The 22,454-nt window shown below is 41.7% G+C and overlaps 10 non-coding genes and 1 pseudogene across 10 annotated transcripts; all 11 read left to right on the forward strand.

The window, feature by feature from the left end:
• The first annotated feature begins 1,818 nt into the window (after positions 1-1,818).
• LOC120492530 (5S ribosomal RNA) lies at positions 1,819-1,937 on the forward strand. The gene has a single exon (XR_005625522.2). It is a non-coding gene; the product is annotated as a 5S ribosomal RNA (ribosomal RNA).
• Positions 1,938-2,000: 63 nt separating this feature from the next.
• Positions 2,001-2,119, forward strand: LOC120492534 (5S ribosomal RNA). The gene has a single exon (XR_016160244.1). It is a non-coding gene; the product is annotated as a 5S ribosomal RNA (ribosomal RNA).
• A 63-nt stretch (positions 2,120-2,182) lies between these two features.
• On the forward strand, positions 2,183-2,301 carry LOC148994715 (5S ribosomal RNA; annotated as a pseudogene).
• A 56-nt stretch (positions 2,302-2,357) lies between these two features.
• LOC148994716 (5S ribosomal RNA) lies at positions 2,358-2,476 on the forward strand. Its single transcript, XR_016160245.1, has one exon. It is a non-coding gene; the product is annotated as a 5S ribosomal RNA (ribosomal RNA).
• A 63-nt stretch (positions 2,477-2,539) lies between these two features.
• Positions 2,540-2,658, forward strand: LOC148994717 (5S ribosomal RNA). Its single transcript, XR_016160246.1, has one exon. It is a non-coding gene; the product is annotated as a 5S ribosomal RNA (ribosomal RNA).
• Positions 2,659-2,721: 63 nt separating this feature from the next.
• On the forward strand, positions 2,722-2,840 carry LOC148994718 (5S ribosomal RNA). Its single transcript, XR_016160247.1, has one exon. It is a non-coding gene; the product is annotated as a 5S ribosomal RNA (ribosomal RNA).
• A 63-nt stretch (positions 2,841-2,903) lies between these two features.
• Positions 2,904-3,022, forward strand: LOC148994719 (5S ribosomal RNA). Its single transcript, XR_016160248.1, has one exon. It is a non-coding gene; the product is annotated as a 5S ribosomal RNA (ribosomal RNA).
• A 63-nt stretch (positions 3,023-3,085) lies between these two features.
• LOC148994720 (5S ribosomal RNA) lies at positions 3,086-3,204 on the forward strand. Its single transcript, XR_016160249.1, has one exon. It is a non-coding gene; the product is annotated as a 5S ribosomal RNA (ribosomal RNA).
• Positions 3,205-3,267: 63 nt separating this feature from the next.
• On the forward strand, positions 3,268-3,386 carry LOC148994721 (5S ribosomal RNA). The gene has a single exon (XR_016160250.1). It is a non-coding gene; the product is annotated as a 5S ribosomal RNA (ribosomal RNA).
• Positions 3,387-3,449: 63 nt separating this feature from the next.
• Positions 3,450-3,568, forward strand: LOC148994722 (5S ribosomal RNA). The gene has a single exon (XR_016160251.1). It is a non-coding gene; the product is annotated as a 5S ribosomal RNA (ribosomal RNA).
• Positions 3,569-3,735: 167 nt separating this feature from the next.
• On the forward strand, positions 3,736-3,854 carry LOC148994723 (5S ribosomal RNA). The gene has a single exon (XR_016160252.1). It is a non-coding gene; the product is annotated as a 5S ribosomal RNA (ribosomal RNA).
• The last annotated feature ends 18,600 nt before the right edge of the window (positions 3,855-22,454 follow it).

Here is a 22,454-nt window from a genome sequence, read left to right on the forward strand (position 1 = left end):
ATGTGGGAGCAACTGGTCACAGAAATAGAAAGAAGGTTAAATTTTTGGAAATTGAGGAATTTAAACTTGAAGGGAAAGGTTTTAATATTGAACGTTTTAATGGTTTCTAAGCTGTGGTATGTTTTATACGTGTCGGAGATGCCGTTGTGGACAGAAAAGAGGTTGAAGAAATGTTTTCTTGACTTTTTATGGGAGGGGAAGCCAGCGAGAATAGCTTTTAACACGATTTTAGGGGCAGCAGACAAGGGGGGTTTAGGGTTAATGGATGTGGCACAAAGGAAAAATAGCTTGAGAGTGAAAACTGTGAAAAAATATCTACAAGAAGAGGGTAACGCAGAATGGAAAAAGACAATGGGATATTTTTTAAACAAATGTGGGAATTTTAACATGGGGGATGGAATTTTATGGATGAAAACGAAGATTTGGATGACAGAAGGGCTACCAGGTTTTTATAGAGAAATGTTTAGTGCGTGGGGAAAATTTTTAGACAAGGTCGAGTATGATCCACATGGGAGAGAAAACATTTTAAATCAACCTCTGTTCTTAAACAAAAACATTTTAAAGCAAGGTAAAGAAATGTTTTTAAAGAAATGGATGGAAGTGGGGATAACAAGGGTGAGAGATGTGTTATATGAATTCAAAGAAGGCTTTTTACCGACTCAATTTATTGTGGATGCAATGGAGGAGGCAAAAGAGGATTACAGTGAACAAGGAATAATTAACCAATTTGAATTAATTAAAAGTGCAATACCGAAAGAATGGATAAAAAGAATAGAAGGTATGGAAGGGGAGCCAAAAGAGAAATGTATTAATGTGAAATTGGACGGAAAACTGGATGATTTTAAGGAATGTACTGTGAAAATGATTTATTGTTCTTTTAGAGATGATGTTTTTAAAGAGCCGATTGTTAATGCATACTGGATGCAGCATTTCAAAGATTTAAAGAAAGAGAGCATATGGAGAAACATGAAGGGAAGATGTGTGGAAACTAAATTGGAATGTTTGGAGTATTTTATAAGGCATAAAGTTGTTTTTACTGATGCAATTTTAAACAAAATAGGAATTGAGCAAAATGCTATGTGTAAAGTGTGCCAGGAGAAGGAAGAGGGGATTTTACATATGTTTTTATATTGTAAAGAGCTGGAGGAATTTTTAAAGAAATGTAAATGTTTAATTAAGGATTTGACTGAGGAGTGGGATGAAAATGGAATGGAATGGAACAGAGTTGTGATGTTTGGGTGGGGAAAGAAGTGTCAAAACAAAAGTTTTATTAATCTGTGTGTCATGTTAATGAAAAGTGCAATATGGGAGAGAAGAACTGTGGCTAAAAAAGAAAAAATCATGTTGGATGTTTGGAGTGTGTTTAAAAGGAAAGCTGAAGTATATTTTGAAAGATTGTATGTGTATTTTAAAGGTGAAAATATGTTGAATTCTTTTTATGATGTTTTTACACCAAAAGTTGTTTATGTTTTAAAAGATCTACTGTGGAAGCTGCCGGGAGAAGAAGTCTTTTAAATGATGTACAAAAGCTAAAGATATGTAATGTAGAGATGTTTGTTCACATGATGTTTGGAAAATCTGTATTTTTTTAGTGTATTTCATTATTGTATTTTTTATTGTATTTTATTGATTGAAAAAATTGAAAAAAAAAAAAAAAAGAACGCCCGAACTCGTCTGATCTCGGAAGCTAAGCAGGGTCGGGCCTGGTTAGTACTTGGATGGGAGACCGCCTGGGAATACCAGGTGCTGTAAGCTTTATGTAGTTTACTACCCTAATGTTCTAACCATTCAAATAGCCCAATTTTGGCAGCAGATTTCGCTTACGGCCATACCACCTTGAGAACGCCCGAACTCGTCTGATCTCGGAAGCTAAGCAGGGTCGGGCCTGGTTAGTACTTGGATGGGAGACCGCCTGGGAATACCAGGTGCTGTAAGCTTTATGTAGTTTACTACCCTAATGTTCTAACCATTCAAATAGCCCAATTTTGGCAGCAGATTTCGCTTACGGCCATACCACCTTGAGAACGCCCGAACTCGTCTGATCTCGGAAGCTAAGCAGGGTCGGGCCTGGTTAGTACTTGGATGGGAGACCGCCTGGGAATACCAGGTGCTGTAAGCTTTATGTAGTTTACTACCCTAATGTTCTAACCATTCAAATAGCCCAATTTTGGCAGCAGATTTCGCTTACGGCCATACCACCTTGAGAACGCCCGAACTCGTCTGATCTCGGAAGCTAAGCAGGGTCGGGCCTGTTTAGTACTTGGATGGGAGACCGCCTGGGAATACCAGGTGCTTTATGTAGTTTACTACCCTAATGTTCTAACCATTCAAATAGCCCAATTTTGGCAGCAGATTTCGCTTACGGCCATACCACCTTGAGAACGCCCGAACTCGTCTGATCTCGGAAGCTAAGCAGGGTCGGGCCTGGTTAGTACTTGGATGGGAGACCGCCTGGGAATACCAGGTGCTGTAAGCTTTATGTAGTTTACTACCCTAATGTTCTAACCATTCAAATAGCCCAATTTTGGCAGCAGATTTCGCTTACGGCCATACCACCTTGAGAACGCCCGAACTCGTCTGATCTCGGAAGCTAAGCAGGGTCGGGCCTGGTTAGTACTTGGATGGGAGACCGCCTGGGAATACCAGGTGCTGTAAGCTTTATGTAGTTTACTACCCTAATGTTCTAACCATTCAAATAGCCCAATTTTGGCAGCAGATTTCGCTTACGGCCATACCACCTTGAGAACGCCCGAACTCGTCTGATCTCGGAAGCTAAGCAGGGTCGGGCCTGGTTAGTACTTGGATGGGAGACCGCCTGGGAATACCAGGTGCTGTAAGCTTTATGTAGTTTACTACCCTAATGTTCTAACCATTCAAATAGCCCAATTTTGGCAGCAGATTTCGCTTACGGCCATACCACCTTGAGAACGCCCGAACTCGTCTGATCTCGGAAGCTAAGCAGGGTCGGGCCTGGTTAGTACTTGGATGGGAGACCGCCTGGGAATACCAGGTGCTGTAAGCTTTATGTAGTTTACTACCCTAATGTTCTAACCATTCAAATAGCCCAATTTTGGCAGCAGATTTCGCTTACGGCCATACCACCTTGAGAACGCCCGAACTCGTCTGATCTCGGAAGCTAAGCAGGGTCGGGCCTGGTTAGTACTTGGATGGGAGACCGCCTGGGAATACCAGGTGCTGTAAGCTTTATGTAGTTTACTACCCTAATGTTCTAACCATTCAAATAGCCCAATTTTGGCAGCAGATTTCGCTTACGGCCATACCACCTTGAGAACGCCCGAACTCGTCTGATCTCGGAAGCTAAGCAGGGTCGGGCCTGGTTAGTACTTGGATGGGAGACCGCCTGGGAATACCAGGTGCTGTAAGCTTTATGTAGTTTACTACCCTAATGTTCTAACCATTCAAATAGCCCAATTTTGGCAGCAGATTTCGCTTACGGCCATACCACCTTGAGAACGCCCGAACTCGTCTGATCTCGGAAGCTAAGCAGGGTCGGGCCTGGTTAGTACTTGGATGGGAGACCGCCTGGGAATACCAGGTGCTGTAAGCTTTATTGTAAAAAAAAAAAAAAAAAAGAGTCAATGACATGTTTCAAAAATCCTAAATTGTCTTTTTTCCCCCTCAAAATTCCTGAAATAGTCTCTCAGTTTCTTCAGAAAGCCTGAAAGAGTCTCTTTTTTTTCTTCTTCAAATAGCCCAATTTTGGCTGCAGATTTCGCTTACGGCCATACCACCTTGAGAACGCCCGAACTCGTCTGATCTCGGAAGCTAAGCAGGGTCGGGCCTGGTTAGTACTTGGATGGGAGACCGCCTGGGAATACCAGGTGCTGTAAGCTTTATGTAGTTTACTACCCTAATGTTCTAACCATTCAAATAGCCCAATTTTGGCAGCAGATTTCGCTTACGGCCATACCACCTTGAGAACGCATTGTGGTACAGTCCAGAGAGTGAGGCGGCAAAGAAGTAGCCAAACAGTTCTAGCTTAAAACTTGTGATTTGACTCATTTTGTTTTTGGATTTAAGTTTGTTTTTTGGTATTTTAGTTAGATTTAGCCTGTTTAATCTCCCCCAACAGCTTAGGCTGTTTGGGGGACTCTGAATTTGGTTTGTTTGTTCCATGCTTCCGTTGGACAGCATGGCTGCAGTAAAGAAAAGAGAGCAAGGAATGATGAGAAAAAGCAGCGATGGGAAGAACGAAGAAGAGGAAAAAAGAAAAGAAGCAGACACACAAACAAAGATGCAAGAACAATGCGAGATAAGTAAAGTCACAAGAGACATACAGAAAGAGAGAGGAGAAAACAGCAAAGGAGCACAAGGAGGATTCAGAGAGAAATACAGCAAGGAGCTGACTGTCGAGGTGGAAGTGGAGGGAACCAAGAAAATTTCCATGATGGAGTTACTGAAAGGAGTAAAGAAGGAGTGTGGAGAGGTGATCGGATGCAGAGTGAGAGGTGAAAGGATTTACGAACTCACAATGAAGGATGAAGATGCAAAAGGGAAACTAATTGATGGAGTGAGAATACAAGGAGTGATGGTGCATGCAAGAGACATTATAAATAATGATATGGTGGTGTCCTTTATCAATTTGCCGGTATACTTGGAGGACGAGAAGATTCTCTCTAAGCTGGAAGAGTGGGGAGTAAAACCACTCTCACCAATAAAACATCGGGTATGGCCTGGAACGGATACAGTGGATGGAACGCGCTTCCTAAAGGTTCGCTTCACAGAACAGGTATGCTCACTTCCATACTCTACGAAGTTTGAGACTCTAAGAGGTACAGAATACTTTCGGGTTATCCATGACAGGCAAGTGCGTGTCTGCAGACTGTGCATCAAGCCAGGGCACATATTCAGAGAGTGCCCTGAATTTAAGTGCTTTAAGTGTGGGAAGAATGGACACTATGCAAGAGATTGTGAAGAACGGATGGGAATAGAGGGAGCGCAGATGGATGAACAAGATGAAGGTGAAAGAAGGAATAATATTGTAACAGAGGAACAAGACGAGGGGACAACTGATGATGTGGAAAGGCAAGAGACGGACAAAGCTGTGGGAGGTGAAGAAAGAAACAAAATGGAATGGCGAAATAGAGCTGAAAGTTCCAGTGAAGAGGATGGAAGTGAGGAAGAGATGGAGCAATCGGGAGAGAGCCAGGAGGAGGCGGAGGAGAAAGGAGAAAACAATGAAGACGAAAGAAGTAAAGAAGGGGGGGAAAAGAGACTGTACCAGAATTCAGAGAAAGTAATGATGGAATAAAGAGAGATGAAGGAAAAAAAGAAGGACTGAAATCAAAGATCAAAAGACTGAGCGCAAAGAGAAAGTCTGAGATGGACAGAGAACAGACTGAACAGATAAAAGAACCAAGGTCGGGTATGTGATATTTGCTCAAAGGTTTTATTTCATGTTTTATGTTTTTTGGTTTGCTCTCATGGCCACTGTGACATCAATAAATATAAATGGGTTAAGAGATAAAATGAAGATGAAAGAGTTACTATTTACATTTAGAAGCGATATTATCTGTATACAAGAGACAAATTGGGAAGAGGATAAGGTAAAGGAGATGAGAGAAGAGTGGAGGGGGGACATATATTACAATAACGGGGCTAAGAATGCAAGGGGTGTGGCAATTTTAATTAAAAGAGATAGGGTGGAAAACATAAAAGAAGTATATAAAGATCGGAGGGGGAAGATTTTGATAGTTCAATTTAGGTATAGAGATGTAGATTTTAGACTAATAAATATATATGTTCCAAATGTAGAATTGGACAGGAGGGAAATTCTAGAAGAATTAAAAGGATTAGTTGTTGGAAAATGTATTATAGTGGGAGACTTCAACATAAAATGTAGTAGATTAGATGTAGGCAAGGGGGTAAAATTTAGGTGGGAGAAGTCGAGGGGAATGTTGATGGAGATAATAAGAGACAAGGGACTGATAGATGTGTGGAGATATGAAAATCCAGAAAAAAGAGAGTTCACAAGGAGGCAGTTAAGGGAAGGGATATTGAAACAGAGTAGAATAGATTTAGTGTTAGTAAAGGAAGAAATAATTAGGTATATAGACGGAATAAAGCATCAAGAAAATAGCTTAAGTGATCATGATAGTGTTAGATTCAAAATCAAGATAGGAAATGAAGAGGTAGGAGGAGGGATGTGGATATTGAATGCAGGATATATTGAAGAGGAAGAATATGAGATACAGATGAAGGATTTATTAAATAGAGAAAATGGAAAGATAGAGGAGTCCAAAATGAACGGCGAATTAGATGATAGAATAGGAGATAGATGGGAGACAATGAAGGACCAAATTAAATCAATTAGCATAAAATATAGTAAGAAAAGAAGAAGGGAAAAGGTTAAGGAAGAAAGGGTGTTGAGAGAAAGATTGAGAGAAGAGTTAGAGAAGGCAGAAAATGAAGAAGGATACAGTATGGAAAAATATATAGAAGTCAAGACAGCACTAGAGAAATATGAGAGGGAGAAATGTAGAGGAGCAATTTTAAGGAGCAAAGCAAAATATGCATTAGAAGGTGAAAAATGCACAGGGTATTTCTTAGGTTTAGAGAAAAGAAGACAAAGTAAAACATATATCAACGAAATAAATACAAAAGAGGGTAAAGCAACAAAAGATTATGTGGAGATTTTGGAGAGGGTGCAGGAATTTTATGAAGAGTTATATAAAAGGGGGGGAGTGGATGAGAAAAGTATAGATGACGTGCTAGAAAGCGTAGAGAATGTTCTAAGTAAGGAAGATGGAGACTGGTGTGATAGGGAGATAGAAGAGGCAGAAGTGATAGAGGCAATAGAGGGGTTAAGGAGTGGAAAAAGTCCAGGGAGTGATGGGATAGGTATAGAGTGGTATAAAGTGTATAAGGAAGAGGTAGCACCAATATTAGTAGAAGTTTTCAGAGGGATCGAAAGAACAGGGATTGTGCAAAATAGGATGGTAGAGGGAGTGATTGCCTTAGTTCATAAAAAGGGAATAGATTAGATATAGGGAATTACAGACCAATCAGTTTGCTAAATGTTGATTATAAGATATTGACTAAAGTTTTAGCTAACAGAGTGAAAAAAGTGATTGGGGGTTTAGTGCAACCAACACAGAGTTATAGCGTACCAGGCAGAGATATAGCAGACACAATAGCGACAGTAAGAGATGTGATAGAGTATATGAAACGAGATAGGAAAGGAGGGATAGTAATAGGGATAGATTGGAATAAAGCATTTGATAGGGTAGAACACGAATACCTTTTTAGAGTATTAGGAAAGTTTGGGTTTGGGGTGAAAATGGTGGAATGGGTGAGGAAATTGTATGGGAGGGCAACAAGCTGTGTAAAGATAAATGGAGTGTTAACAGATAAGTTTGAGATAGGGAGGTCAGTGAGACAGGGATGTCCCCTATCCGCATTACTGTATGCCATCTCAGTAGAGCCTCTCGCCGCATTAATTAAGAGAGATAAAGGGATAGTTGGGATTGATTTGCCATATGGAGGAACATGTATTATAAATCAATATGCGGATGACACCACAATCACAGTGAGGGGGGGAAATAGCGTAAAAAGAGTTCTAGAGATAGTAGAGAAGTATGGGAGGGCATCAGGGGCAAAAATAAATAAGGAGAAGTCAGAGTTAATGTACATAGGAGAGGTTGAGAGAGTAGATGTAGGAGTAAAAGTAGAGGAAAAATATATAAAAGTCCTGGGAGTATATTTAGGGGTAGAAAGCAAAGAGGCAAGAGATGTGACTTGGACCGGGGTGATTAATAAAATAAGAACTGTATGTGCGGTATGGAAAGGGAGGAAATTAAAATTAAATGGGAAAGTAATGGTAGTAAATAGTCTGTTGTTGTCAGTATGTTTGTATGTAATGAATGTAATTGAAATGTCAGGGTGGGTGATGAATGAGTTGAATAAAATTGTGTGCGATTTTATATGGGAGGGAAAAGGAGTGAAAATAGCACAGAAAACATTGGTGGGAAAGAGATGGGAAGGAGGTTTAAACTTGATGGATCTAGAAATGAAAAGGACTGCAATGAGAATAAAAACAGTAATAAAGTATATGGGAGGAAGATGGGATTATGGGTGGAAGGAGTTCTTGAGGAAATATATTGATGATGTAGGAGGAATTGTCACAATATCAGAACCCACAACATCCCTCACTGGCCACCAGAGGGCACCATCACCCGAGTATTGACTTTCTCACATTTCATTCCTGGCCTGATTACTCATACACCTGTCATCACTGATTGCTCACGCACCTGCACCCTGTTATCTACCTGCATATAAGCCCCATTCACATCACAAACAGTGCGAAGTCTTGTTTCCACTGTGAACATTCTGAGCGTTTAATTCCTGTATCTTGTCTGCCTGTGTTTTGACCTCTGCTGATCTGATTCTCCCTTTGTCTGCTACCTGCCTCCTGAACCCCTGCTTTGTCCCTGGATTCTCCTCAGCTCGCTGCCAGCCCTGACCCTTGCCTGGATTTTGACCAAGTGTGAGCCTGTTCTTCGTTGTCTATCTTGCCAGTGTTTGACCATTTCCCTGTTGACTACTCTTCTTTAATAAACGTTGCAAATGGACCTGACTGCCTCCGGTGATTCCTCACAGAAGACTTCGCCACGACAAGGTTCAGCAACGATGTCTGAACTCACCGCAGCGTTTGCTGCCCAAGCGGATCAACTCGCCACTCATCACCATCAACTCAACCGTCTCACAACGGTAACTGAGGAATTAGTGAAAGCTATTCAAACTATGCAAAATCCCGCTCCCAATCCATCGCCACAACCGATACCACAACCTAATGAAGACCAATCCTCAGCGAGCGCGAACCCTCGCCTCGCACTTCCTGAGAAATTTGATGGAGACCCAGGAAGATGCAGGGGCTTTATTCTGCAATGCACACTCATTATGGCCCAACAACCCAAGTTCTACCCCACTGAAACCAGTAAGATTGCCTTTGTCTGTTCTCTATTAACAGGAAGAGCCCTAGACTGGATTACAGCAGTATGGCGAGTGGATGGCATGGCTTTTCCCACCTTTGAAGCATTCCTCCAGCAGTTTCGAGAGGTTTTCGAACACTCCAAAGAGGGCAAAGGAGCAGGTGACAGACTTCTTGAACTCACTCAGGGTCGTTCCACTGCTGCTGATTATGCTCTTGCTTTTAGAACCCTCGCCGCTCAGGATTGGACCAACGACTCATTAAAGGTAATGTTCCAAAGAGGGTTGAGCCATGAATTACAAGCAGAATTGGCCTGCCGTGATGAGGGGAAAGAACTGGGACAGTTTATTCAGTTGGCTATCCAGATCGATAACCTCATGCGATCTCGCCGTATGAATCGTCATCCTGTATTTACCTCACGCCCTGTGGTTCCAACCAGACTCCCTACCCACTCATCTTCTGACCAAGTTGAATCCATGCAGATTAACACTTCTCGATTAACTCTGGAAGAAAAAGAACGGCGGAGGAGTCAAAATCTGTTTCTATACTGTGGTGAGGCGGGTCATTTCCGCATCAACTGTCCCATACGTCCTCCACTGAGAAATCCACGACCGGTGAGTTTCCCTGCTGATATTCCTAAGCCTGACTCCTGCATATCTGTGTCTCTTGTACTCATGATAAATGACCATCAAATTATCACCCATGCCTTGATTGACTCCGGTGCCGCTGGGAACTTTATGTCACAAGACTTTGTTCAACGAAACAACATTGCATTAACCCGTTGTAACTCTTGTCTCACAGTCGAGGCCATCGATGGACGACCATTAGGTTCCGGTCGAGTAACCCATATCACCCAGCACATTCAAATGCGGACAGGAGCTCTTCACACGGAAACCATTCAGTTTTATGTTCTACTCACCTCTTATACACCGGTCATTCTGGGTTTGCCCTGGCTCCGCAAGCACGATCCACATATTCGATGGGGAACTGGTCAAATCATCCTCTGGAGTAAGTCCTGTTACTCCACCTGTCTTACCTCTGTGACTCCTCTGCCCGTTCGAAACATCCATGTTCCCCAGGAGAAACCTGATTCCATTCACCTTCCAGTCGAATACCAAGACCTGGCCGTAGCCTTCAGCAAGGTGAAGGCCTCCAAACTTCCTCCACATCGCAACAGCGACTGTGCCATTGATCTGATTCCAGGCTCCACACCTCCCAAAGGCCGTATCTTCCCTCTATCCCAACCTGAGACTGAAGCTATGAGGAGGTATATAGAAGAGGAACTCTCAAAGGGCTTCATCCGTCCTTCAACATCTCCAGCATCAGCGGGCTTCTTCTTTGTTAAGAAAAAGGACGGCAGTCTCCGACCCTGCATTGACTATCGGGCTCTCAATGATCAGACCATCAAATTCCACTACCCACTCCCCCTGGTACCAGCAGCCCTGGAACTACTTCGCACAGCTAAATTCTATACCAAGCTCGACCTCCGCTGTGCCTATAACCTCATCAGAATTCGCGAGCGAGACGAGTGGAAAACAGCCTTCTCCACATGCACAGGGCACTACGAATATCAGGTCATGCCATTCGGACTGTCCAACAGTCCTGCCGTGTTTCAATCATTCATCAACGACATCTTTCGGGATATGCTCCATCGAACAGTCATCATTTACATTGACGATATCTTGATCTATTCCAACACCCTGAAGGACCATATTCAACATGTCCGAGCGGTCCTTGAACGCCTCATTCAGCACCAACTTTATGCCAAGATCGAGAAGTGTGAGTTCCATCAGACCTCTACTACGTTCTTAGGATACATCATCAGCCCTGAGGGCGTAGCCATGGATGAGAGTAAAGTTCGAGCTGTTCTCAGATGGCCACGACCCATTACTTTAAAGGAGCTACAACGCTTCCTCGGGTTTGCCAACTTCTACCGCCGCTTCATCCGTAATTTCAGCATTGTGGCAAACCCTCTGACATCTCTGATCAAGAAAAATACATCACGTCTTCCCTGGAATGAGTCAGCCACCCGTGCCTTTAATCAGTTGAAACAACTCTTCTCGACTGCTCCAATCTTACACCATCCCAACCCTAATCTACCCTTTGTGGTGGAGGTGGATGCCTCAAATACTGGTCTGGGTGCTGTATTGTCCCAACGACAGGAGTCACCACCTACACTTTATCCCTGTGCTTTCTATTCTAGAAAACTGAACGCAGCTGAAAGAAACTATGACCTAGGAGACCGTGAACTTCTGGCCATGAAGGCTGCCTTCAAGGAATGGAGACACTGGCTAGAGGGAGCCACTACTCCCTTCACTGTACTCACTGATCACAAGAACCTGGAATATCTTCGCACGGCCAAGAGGTTAAACCCCCGTCAAGCCCGCTGGTCCCTCTTCTTCACCCGCTTTCAATTCACGGTCACCTACCGTCCAGGGTCTAAGAACAGTAAGGCCGATGCCCTATCCCGATTGTATGAACCAGAACCAACTATCCAAGCTCCTGAAACCATCCTTAGTCCCGACCTTGTAGTCGGTCCCATTCAGTGGGATCTTGAGACCGAGCTGGAGCAGGCCAATGCTCAAATGGAAGCTTCCCTTGCTTGTCCGCCTCACAAAGTCTTTGTCCCCGAGATACTTCGTAACCGGGTCCTAGAGCACGTTCACGCTGTTCCCAGTTCTGGTCATCCAGGGATTACAGCCACGATTCAACTTCTCCAGAACCGCTACTGGTGGCCAACCTTAACCCAAGACACTACCAGGTTTATTCATCGATGCCAGGTCTGCAACACCCAGAAATCATCTCGTCTGTTACCCGCCGGGTTACTCCAACCTCTGCCCATACCTCAACGTCCCTGGTCTCACATAGCTGTTGACTTCATTACGGATTTACCCGCCTCCGACGGCTATACCACCATCCTCACCGTGGTAGACAGGTTTTCCAAAGCCTGCCGACTTATTCCCTTAACCAAACTTCCCACAGCATTGCAAACAGCAGAACATCTCTGCAACTGGGTATTCAGGTTGTACGGTCTACCTGAGGATATCGTTTCCGACAGAGGACCTCAATTCACCTCACGAGTCTGGTCGGCCTTCTTCAAAGCCCTTCAAGTCAACGTGAGTCTCACGTCTGGTTACCACCCTCAATCAAATGGGCAGGCAGAACGTCTCAATCAAGATATCATCAGATTCCTCCGGACCTACTGTCATGACCACCAAGAGGATTGGAGTCGATACTTGATCTGGGCGGAATATGCCCAAAACTCCCTACAAAAGCACTCCACTGGTTTGACTCCTTTCCAATGCATCCTGGGCTTCCAACCACCTCTATATCCTTGGTCTGGGGAACCCACGAATGTTCCGGCCGTAAACGACTGGTTACGACGCAGTGAGGAGACGTGGGATCAAGCACACACACACCTCCAACGAGCAGTCCGCCGCTTCAAGAGACAGGCTGATCACCGCCGTCGAGCAGGCTCAGAATACCAACCAGGACAATGGGTGTGGCTGTCCACCCGAGACCTTCGCCTCCAACTCCCCTGCAAAAAACTCAACTCAAGGTACGTGGGTCCTTTCAAAATCCTTCGGCAAATCACTCCAGTATCCTACCGCCTGGCTCTGCCTAATCATTTCCGTATTGCTCCCACCTTCCATGTTTCACTACTCAAACCTGCCGCCGACCCCACTGAGGGAGGAGAGAACCGACCCCAGGATCCGAATCCACCACCCATCTTGATAGAGGGCGAGGAGGCTTATCGAGTACACCAACTATTAGATTCGAGACGCCGGGGAAGGATGCTCCAATACCTAGTCGACTGGGAGGGATTCGGCCCCGAAGAACGCTCCTGGGTCAATGCCATGGACATTCTGGACCCCGCTCTCACCACAGAGTTTCATCACAATCATCCCAACAAACCTGCTCCCCGACCCCGTGGTAGACCTCGACGCCGTCAACATCCTCGCGCCAGGAGTCGCTTGCAGGGGAGGGGCTCTGTCACAATATCAGAACCCACAACATCCCTCACTGGCCACCAGAGGGCACCATCACCCGAGTATTGACTTTCTCACATTTCATTCCTGGCCTGATTACTCATACACCTGTCATCACTGATTGCTCACGCACCTGCACCCTGTTATCTACCTGCATATAAGCCCCATTCACATCACAAACAGTGCGAAGTCTTGTTTCCACTGTGAACATTCTGAGCGTTTAATTCCTGTATCTTGCCTGCCTGTGTTTTGACCTCTACTGATCTGATTCTCCCTTTGTCTGCTGCCTGCCTCCTGAACCCCTGCTTTGTCCCTGGATTCTCTTCAGCTCGCTGCCAGCCCTGACCCTTGCCTGGATTTTGACCAAGTGTGAGCCTGTTCTTCGTTGTCTATCTTGCCAGTGTTTGACCATTTCCCTGTTGACTACTCTTCTTTAATAAACGTTGCAAATGGACCTGACTGCCTCCGGTGATTCCTCACAGGAATAGGGAAAAATGGCTTGTATATGGGTTTTAAACAATCCATGACGGGGGGAATACCAGAAATATACCGGGAAGTATTAGAAGCATGGAGGCAGTTTCTGCCTAAGATAGAGTACGAGTGTGATGACATAAATAGTATTAAAAATCTACCATTATTTTTAAATGAAAAGTTTAAACATAAAAATAAAACGTTATATGAACCTAGATTTAAAGAAGGAGGCATAAAACAAGTAAAAGACGTTATGTATGAAGTCATCCCAGGATTCCTCAGAAACAATTGCATTTATGACTCTGTGTGTGATCTGGATGGAATGGAGAGCAGAGAGAAAGTAAACAAAATATAAGGATTAAATCAAGTATACCCACACAATGGACAAATCTGATTGAAAGTGAATGTATATCCAAGAGAGGACAAAGTATGCCGGAAATGTATATTGATGATGATGGAAAGAAATGTCAAATCAGAACTTTGAGTGTCAACAATGTATACAGGAGACTAATTGTTGATGTTAGGAAAGAGCCAGCAGCAGAGAAAGTGTGGAAGAGGGTGTTTGATAATTTGGATGTGGAAAAAATATGGTCAAATCTAAATGTAAAGTAAAACAGTATAGAGTGTGAGAATAATGACTTTTTGATAAGACATAATAGAATATACACAAATGTGGTGTTAAATAAAATAAATAGTGAGGTGAATGCAATGTGTGACGTGTGTAATAATGGCCATGAGAGTTTTTTACATTATTTTTTGAGATGCAAGGCTTTGGTTGATTTTTTTGACTTTCTAAAAAGTTTGTTAAAAGAAAACTGGGGTGTGGAAGTTGAATCAGAGGAGGAATGGAGTAAAATGTTTTTGTTTGGGATTTTGGAGAAAAAGAAAAAAATGGACAATTGCCTAATTAATTTTATATTGAGTCATGCCAGACTAGCAGTGGTTCTGAGAAGGAACTATGCACATTTTGAAGGAAGGAAGGTTAAAATAAAAGATTTATTTAAGTCAATAACAAAAAGGGATGTAGAACTGATCTGTAAATATGGAGAAAAAGAGGTGAAAGAGTTTTTTGTGAATACAAATAAGTTAATATATCAAGAGCCAGGCGAAGAGATATGTTTCAATTGGTAAAAATAAAACTATTTGCTTGGGTTTAAGTTGCTGCAAATTGAGTAAATGCCAATACATTTGTGTGTATTTACTTTATTTTCCCTTTTTATGTTTATGGGACTATATAAATGAAGTGAAATGTATGTAAAATGAAATGAAATAATGTAATTGAAAATCTGTGAATTGAAAGTACAAAGTAAAAAAAGAGAACGCCCGAACTCGTCTGATCTCGGAAGCTAAGCAGGGTCGGGCCTGGTTAGTACTTGGATGGGAGACCGCCTGGAAATACCAGGTGCTGTAAGCTTTATTGTTGGATGGGAGACCTAGTAAGCTTTATATGGTTTACTACCCTAATGTTCTAACCATTCAAATAGCCCAATTTTGCCAGCAGATTTCGCTTACGGCCATACCACCTTGAGAACGCTAGGGGGAGCCATTGAGCGAAAGGAAGTGAGTTGGCAGTTTGAAGTTTGTAGTAGGTGAGACAGGCTCACCATTTTTCGTTTTTTATTTGTTAGTTATTGTCCTTAAATACACTGTTTATTTTTTAGTTTTGTTTTGAGTTTTCCTCCCGACAGCTTTTGCTGTTTAAGCATTTTTTGTTTAAAATGGATGGACTAACGGCATCGACCACAGCAATGGCAGGAGGAACATCAACTGGCAATGAAACTGGACTGGAACAAAGACGACGAGATGGACATGGAAAGGATAAAGAAGCAAGGAAAGAAAGCATGAAAAGAGTGTACGCAAAGGAAGCAACAGTTACAGTGGACTTAACGGAGGTAAGAGGAGCCAAGGCGGAGGATATTATTAAAGCAGTGACAGAGAAAATAGGAGTTGGAAAAATCTTGGCAGTTCGACAAATGGATAACTATGAGGTGACGTTGGAGAAAGAAGAAGACACAGAGAAACTGATGGATGGACTAATTATCAATGGGAAAAACTGTGAGGTACAAAAACTGAAAAATAGAGACTATGTGGTTTCAATAATGCACCTGCCTGCTTATTTGGACGATGAGGACATTTTAAAGAAACTGGAGGGATGGGGGGTTTTTCCCCTTTCTAAAATAAGAAGGAGAGTTTATCCGGGCACAAGCATAGAGGATGGAACAAGGTTTGTTAAAACCAGGTTCCCTAAGGAAGTGATCTCACTACCATACAGCACTAAGTTTGAGACGGAAGAAGGACCACAATTTTTTCGGGTGATGCATAGCCATCAGGTGAAGACCTGCAGGCTGTGCACGAGCCCGGACCACATTGTGAAGGACTGTCCGGATTACAAATGTTACAGGTGCTGTGAGATGGGTCACTTTGCAAGGGACTGCAAAGCAGTAAAGTGCCTGGATTGCAAGGAGGTGACCAACAAATGTGTATGCGGGATGAGAAATGAAGAGGAAGAGGAAGAAGAAGGAGTAAGCAGGCAGGTGTATGAGGGAGACAATGAAAAAGCAGTAATAGTCAATTTATCCTCAGTGAAGCAATTATTGTTGTACTTTTCATTTGTATAGTAGTTACAATTGTTGTTAATAGAAAGGAAATTACTATCAGGATCAATATCAGTATGTGGGGTTAAACTTTGGAATAGTTTGGGGCTTGAACTTAAACAAAGCCAAAATATTCATCAATTTAAAGTACATTATAAACAGAAGGTCTTATCGCAATACATGTCGGTAATGGTTTAATTTTGTGAGTTGTATTCATGTATTTTTGTTAATATTACCCTGTAGGTATTCTGATTACCATTGTTAGTATTTTCATAGATGTATCCATGTGTTTATAATCTGTTTTATTTTACCTTGTAGGTAATTGATTACCATTGTTGGTATTATTATAATTGTTACCTGAGATCATGATCATATATGGTGTGTATTTAGGATATGTTTTGTTTTGTTTTGGTATGGTTTTGCTTTTGATGAGGGAGAAGGGGTTTCCCTTCTTTCCTTTCCCATGTTTTCATATATGTACTTATATCCAAAATTGTTATTGAGTGTTATGATAATGTGCAAGTAAGCAACTATTATTGTTTTGTTTTGTTTTTCCTGTTATTGGTAACCAGGGTGGGTTCAAATAAGTTTTACTTCTATCCACTCCATTTCAAACACTAGATTTAGGTTTTTCTAAAGTTGATGTAAATATGATGAATTTAAAGGCTTGTACAGACTAACCAAAATGCTTCGTATTGCCTTGTCATGTGTAACTACATATTGCTCGAAATAAACAAATAAATAAATAAATAAAAGGAACAGGAGGAAGGAACAACGATAACACAAGACGCAACAGCAGAAAAGGATGAAGGAGAATCCAGAGGACAATGCAACTTTCAAGGAGAACAAGAACAACAAGAGGATCAAGTAGAAATGCAAATAGACATGCCTGGAGTTTGTGGACTTTCAATGGATAATAGGGAACAGTCGAAAAGTGAAAGGGATGAAATGATCTCTGAGAGTGAAGAAGAAGAGGACCAAACAGAGAAACAAATGAAGAGAAGGAGATCAATTAAGGTAAAACCATGTTTGGCGGCTGCAAGGAAAAGAATTGTTAATGAGGACACCTTGAGAAGCGTGAATAGGTATGAACTGCTAAAGGACATGGGGGAGACGGAATGAATAAATGAACAGTTACATGTATGTTTTTCTTTGCATCATGGTTTTAAGGCTTGTGACTTTTAATGCAAGAGGTCTTTTAAATATAAAAAAATTGATAAAGTAAAACAAATGTGTAAACAAGAGGATATAATTTTGCTACAGGAAACAAACTGGAGAGAGGGGTGTATAAATGAAATGAGAGGAAATTGGGAAGGAGAATTTTGGTATAATAATGGAGATGGAAGGTATGGCAGAGGGTTGGCTATTTTAATAAGAGAAAATAGTGGAATAAATGGTAAAGAAATATATAAAGACAAGGTTGGGAAATGTATGGCAGTGGAAATTACTTATGAGGAGAAAGAAATGTTGTTGGTTAACATACATGCACCTGTTACAAACTGCTCCGAGACTGGGAGATGTAGATCCAAATGCAGCTTTATTTGAGGGCAATCCAGAGGCGTAATCCAATGTACAGGCAAGGGTCATACATAGATAGGCAGTCCAAAACAGATACACAGAGAAACAAACAAAACAGGCAGGGACCAGAGGCAAGAGAGTAATCCAGGGACCAGAGGCAAGAGAGTAATCCAGGGAACAGGGCAAGATATCCAAAAACCAAGAGACAAGAAAACCGTAGAATGCTCAGAATTGCAGTGTAACACTAAAACAAGACTTCGCAAACACTGAACGTGAACACAAGGTATATATAGACACACTAACAGGATGAGACACAGGTGAATGCAATCAGTGAATGAGGTACAGGTGAATGTGATCAGTGATGATGAGTCCGGGCAGTGAGTTCTGGGAAATGTAGTTTGTGTGAAACAAAGTCTTATCTGGAGTGCCCTCTGGTGGCTCAAGAGGGCACTCCAGCTGGTAACCGTTACAGCACCAAATGAAGAAAAGGAAAAAAGAGATTATTTTAACATGGTGAAGAGTTTTTTAAGGAATTATAAATATATTATTATGATGGGAGACTTTAACACTGTTTTTAGCAAAAAAGATATGGCGGATGGTATGGTTTTAAAAAAAAAGGGACACGGGAAGAAAAGAGCTAAAATCATTAATGGAGGAGAACAATATGATAGATGTGTGGAGGGAAAGACATGAAAAGAAAAGGGAATTTTCTAGAAGACAAATTGTTGGGAATTTTATGTGTCAAACAAGGATAGATATGATTTTATGTACAAGGAATATAGAAGGTTTTATAGATAAGTTAAGGTATGAAGTAACAAGTTTGAGTGATCACAAGGCGTTTTATGTACAGTTGAATGGGAATACAGAGAAAAGAGGGCCAGGTGTATGGGTTTTAAATACGGACGTTTTAAAAGATGAACAGTATGTTCTAGCAATAAAAGAGATGATTGAAAAAGAAAAAGAAAACGTAATGTATGTAGAAGACAAAAGAATTTGGTGGGAGAATGTAAAATTTTTGTGAAAAAACAAACTATAAAGTATTGTACGTTAAAACATAAATGTAAGAAGAAATATAGCTGCAAGCAGCCATTACCGGGGCCAAGCGCAAGAAGCGGCAACATATGCCAAAATGGCTAGGAGTGGCAGACCAACTGCAGCAAGGAGCAATTACGGGCATTTTGAGAGAACTTTTGGCAAATGGCTAAAAAAATCACATAAACATTAACTTATAAGATGATTTAATGGGTTATCACTTTCGAACAATAGGTGGCGCAGTTACGAAATAGATGTGATGTGGTCAGAGTGAGGTGACAATGACACATGCAAAGTTTGGTGTCAAAATGTGAAGGCATTGCAGAGATAAAGCCTAAATAGTAATTTTGGCAGCATGCCTAAACTTTGATGCTGTGGTATACGAAAACGGTTTTGTCTATCATCGTGCAATTCATAACTTTTAGCCGGCACGGTCTGGAGATGATACGATTCAATTTTCGTGAAAATCGGACAAACGGTCTAGGAGGAGTTCGAAAAAAAGGTTTTTCAAAGAAATAAAGATGGCGGACAGGAAGTTTTCCTGATTATGCAAAACCTGATATCTATGTTTTCGGCATAACCCAAGGAATATATTAAGATCAGTTTCATTGCAATAGGCAAATTTATTCAAAAGTTATTAGCGTTCTCATAAATTAATTATAACTTTTGACCAACAGGTGGCGCTGTCTCAAAATCTTTTGAGTACCTTCAGGGCATGCTGCTTATGGCACACACTGAGTTTTGTAATATTACACCAATGCATTTGTTTAGTATAGCATTTTATTTCACAAAACTCTATTGAAGTCAATGGGAATTTCACGTTTTGTTCTATTATAGCGCCACCAAGAGGCTCAGTCCCACAATTTTTTTTATGTGTCCTCAGAGTGACCCCATACATATGTGTGTCAATTTTGGTGCAAATATCTCAATTCACTTCCGAGTTATAAACATTTATATGAAAAAACACGTAAAAAATGACTGACACATGACTTTGTTTGAATTTTACTACCCCTTACTATCAATATTTTCGCATTTGGGCATTTGCATGTAATTAACAAGCTATGATTCCGTGTTTCTGGCGGTGGTTTCGTCTCGATCGGAACAGCGGTTTTGAAGATATCGCCAAGTGTTTTTTTCGCGCTAAATCGCTACGCTACACCAACCGTAACACGAAACCCAGCATGTTTAGTATCGTTGGACTCGGCAACGATTCAGGAACTCAAAAAGATGACTCCCGTGAAAATAAGTGTACCACACCCAAAGTTATAAGCGCTTGAAAAAAACAATTCACCACTAGGTGGCGCTGTTTCGAAACTTCTCAGGGTTCTTCAGGGCATCGTACTGATGACCCATACCGAGTTTCGTAACAATTCGTTCATGCGTTCAAAAAATACAGCATTTTAGTACATAATTCAAAATGGCCGACAGCCAAAATGGCCGATCTGGGAAAATTGGATATCAGTCGACTCGGCATGATGCCCTGAATCTAACGAGATGAAGTTCATGATTTTTGGACAAACCGTTCAGAAGTTACGAGCAAAAATAGCCATTTTTCATATCTCCGGACCACTAGGTGGCGCTGCGCCGAAACGCAGCACGTAGCCTCAGGTCATGCTTGTGATGACACGTACAAAGTTTGGTCTGAAAACGAGTAAGCGTTGCGGAGATACAGCCTCACGTCTGTTTTCGCAAGCGCTACGTAAAATTAGTTTGCGCGCTTATCGAAAACGGTTATTCGAATCATCATGAATTCCATAACTTTTTGTCAGCACTGCCTGGAGATGATCCGGTGCGATTTTGGTGAAAATCGGACAAACCGTCTAGGACGAGTTCGCAAAAGTAGGTTTTTTGGAAAATTCAAAATGGCGGCCGTTTTTTTATGACGGAAAATGACGTCATAGGGTGCGATCGAATCGGCATGAGCTCAGGAACAAGAGGAAAAAAGAATTTTGTTGATAGGCCTTACGGTTCAAAAGTTATTAGCATAATAAAAGTGAAACTTTGGACAGTTGGTGGCGCTAGAGGGAATGAGTTAGAGACACCAAAATTGGAGTATTTAAAGTTGGGACTGTCCTCTATCAGAATGTCAAACCAAAACAACTTTCCCGCAAACCGGTCTATGGGCTGCCATAGACGCCCAGTCGGAAGAAGAATAATAATAAATATAGCTGCAAGCAGCCATTACCGGGGCCAAGCGCAAGAAGCGGCAACATATGCCAAAATGGCAAGGAGTGGCAGACCAACTGCAGCAAGGAGCAATTAATGGCATTTTGAGAGAACTTTGGGCAAATGGCTAAGAAAATCACATAAACATTAACTTATAAGATGATTTAATGGGTTATCACTTTCGAACAATAGGTGGCGCAGTTACGAAATAGATGTGATGTGGTCAGAGTGAGGTGACAATGACACATGCAAAGTTTGGTGTCAAAATGTGAAGGCATTGCAGAGATAAAGCCTAAATAGTAATTTTGGCAGCATGCCTAAACTTTGATGCTGTGCTATACGAAAACGGTTTTGTCTATCATCGTGCAATTCATAACTTTTAGTCGGCACGGTCTGGAGATAAATCGATTTAATTTTCGTGAAAATCGGACAAACGGTCTAGGAGGAGTTCGAAAAAGAAGGTTTTTCAAAGAAATAAAGATGGCGAACAGGAAGTTTGTCTGATTATGGAAAACCTGATATCTATGTTTTCGGCATAACCGAAGGAATCTATTAAGATCAGTTTCATTGCAATAGGCAAATTTATTCAAAAGTTATTAGCGTTCTCAGAAATTAATTATAACTTTTGACCAACAGGTGGCGCTGTCTCAAAATCTTTTGAGTACCTTCAGGGCATGCTGCTTATGGCACACACTGAGTTTTGTAATATTACACCAATGCATTTGTTTAGTATAGCATTTTATTTCACAAAACTCTATTGAAGTCAATGGGAATTTCACGTTTTGTTCTATTATAGCGCCACCAAGAGGCTCAGTCCCACAATTTTTTTTATGTGTCCTCAGAGTGACCCCATACATATGTGTGTCAATTTTGGTGCAAATATCTCAATTCACTTCCGAGTTATAAACATTTATATGAAAAAACACGTAAAAAATGACTGACACATGACTTTGTTTGAATTTTACTACCCCTTACTATCAATATTTTCGCATTTGGGCATTTGCATATAGTTAACAAGCTATGATTCCGTGTTTCTGGCGGTGGTTTCGTCTCGATCGGAACAGCGGTTTTGAAGATATCGCCAAGTGTTTTTTTCGCGCTAAATCGCTACGCTACACCAACCGTAACACGAAACCCAGCATGTTTAGTATCGTTGGACTCGGCAACGATTCAGGAACTCAAAAAGATGACTCCCGTGAAAATAAGTGTACCACACCCAAAGTTATAAGCGCTTGAAAAAAACAATTCACCACTAGGTGGCGCTGTTTCGAAACTTCTCAGGCTTCTTCAGGGCATCGTACTGATGACCCATACCGAGTTTCGTAACAATTCGTTCATGCGTTCAAAAAATACAGCATTTTAGCACATAATTCAAAATGGCCGACAGCCAAAATGGCCGATCTGGGAAAATTGGATATCAGTCGACTCGGCATGATGCCCTGAATCTAACGAGATGAAGTTTATGATTTTTGGACAAACCGTTCAGAAGTTACGAGCAAAAATAGCCATTTTTCATATCTCCGGACCACTAGGTGGCGCTGCGCCGAAACGCAGCACGTAGCCTCAGGTCATGCTTGTGATGACACGTACAAAGTTTGGTCTGAAAACGAGTAAGCGTTGCGGAGATACAGCCTCACGTCTGTTTTTGCAAGCGCTACGTAAAATTAGTTTGCGCGCTTATCGAAAACTGTTATTCGAATCATCATGAATTCCATAACTTTTTGTCAGCACTGC

Source organism: Pimephales promelas, chromosome 3 (assembly GCF_988280905.1).
Source record: "Pimephales promelas chromosome 3, fPimPro1.hap1.1, whole genome shotgun sequence".
Lineage (NCBI taxonomy): Eukaryota > Metazoa > Chordata > Actinopteri > Cypriniformes > Leuciscidae > Pimephales > Pimephales promelas.